We start from the raw sequence: 1796 nt of genomic DNA, 5'->3' as shown, positions 1-1796 counted from the left end.
TTCTAGCTCAAGGCACTAGCCAATACCAACTTTGGTATTTGTGACCCCTTTGTGGGGATGCACCTACCCTACCCCATTGGGTTTCTACCTTGTAACATAGTTCAAGGATCACAAGACTTTCCAATCTTCCTACTCCATTAGACACATTTTATATGCTATACATAGTGAATGGAAAAGAAGCATTATAGAACACAAAAATTCATAGAAGGAAGAAAAATCTTAGTCAGTTCAATATCAAAATCTTAACCACTGATTAATAAAGAATAACAAGTAGTGTAATGAATTGTTCCGAGTTATTTATTTACAAGCTGTAAAGAATGTAGTGGAATGGAAAATATTACTTAGGCAACCCTTCAATATTTTCTACTAATATGTCTGTGCATGTACATATGAAATTAAGAGCACTGTTGAATACAAAGTTTCCTTTTCTCTTGCCTCCATTTTGACAAATCGGTGTGAAATCAGTGTCACTTTGAATCTCCTTTCCTATGTGGATGTTTTGACAAATCAATGTGAAATCAAAGTCACTTTGAATTTCCTTTCCTGCAAGGGATCACATCCATAGTTGAATAGTAAAAGATAATCTACTATATATTATGTTCAAGAAAATAACTACAATCTACAGCAGAAATGAGACCTCAATTCTTATTCTGAATTTGAATATCTCAGGACAGCATAAGAGATAAAAATGCATATGGCCTTAGTAGCTAGAAAACAATCACTCCATCATTACAATACCACCTAGATTTTGACACTTAATCTAAATAATGGCACTAGTTGCAGTGCCTATTTGCATTAACACCATGGAAAAGAAACAACAATGTTTCAAAGCACACTTACTGGAAAAGTTGTAACGATCCGAGAATATTTAATGATAGCATCTAAACCTTGTAGATATGGTGGGGAAACTAGGGAACCCAAATCTTGGAAGATATCTCATACCAAATCTGAGAAAAAAATAAAAAAGGGAAAAAATCAAAATTTATAAATCAAGCAATGAATTGTTTACAAATCAAATACAACTCCTTTAACTAACAGTTAAATTGTGGTGATATATTTAAATATTTAGTAAGAGGGGAACTTCAAACCATGAAATATTACCTTTTTCATTACTGTCATCCCTCGGTGACTGAGATTACAAATCAATACTTATGGAAAGATTGTAAGAAATTCTGTGAAATAATAAAGAATAACCTCTATTTTCAAGCAAAAAAATCAAGACATTGTTACATCAAGAGCCATAATTGATACATAATCAATGAATCAAGTCCTTGTATGGCACAGGCTTGTTTCACAACCTCTATTTTCTCAATAACAAAATTAAGACATTGTATGTGTTTATTGCCAAAAGGAAACTGCATTCTAATTTGGAAGAGGATCTTATCAAAAGACATGGATTTATTCAAAGCTACAAAGCCTAATGAGTTACTAAAAAATAAGTTGGAATATGGGATCATGATACTTAAATTGAAAAAATATTCTTTCCTTTTAGAAACATTACAGTTATACAATGTTTTTTGAAAGCATTAGAATTTAAATTGGGCCTTTCTATCAAGACAAATTTTCATTAACAGAATGTACTTTCCTACCTGAAACATTGTAGATATCCAAGAAAAACTTAAAAATCATAAGAGAACTTAGCATAATGTACTTTATTTCCTTCCTTAACATTCCTAAAGAGTTGGCTCTGCGCTCTGCGTTCTAGGGTTTGAACACTTGCAGCAACGGCAGGTTGTGCTAGACTGCAGAATACCTGCAACTTCTGATGGATTCAGGCTCTTTCATTCACCGGAAAA

This window comes from Pinus tabuliformis, chromosome 6 (genome assembly GCF_031772625.1).
Source record: "Pinus tabuliformis cultivar Carrire ecotype Pingquan chromosome 6, CPIR1, whole genome shotgun sequence".
NCBI classification, from domain to species: domain Eukaryota; kingdom Viridiplantae; phylum Streptophyta; class Pinopsida; order Pinales; family Pinaceae; genus Pinus; species Pinus tabuliformis.
Note: the sequence above shows the minus strand (reverse complement) of the source record.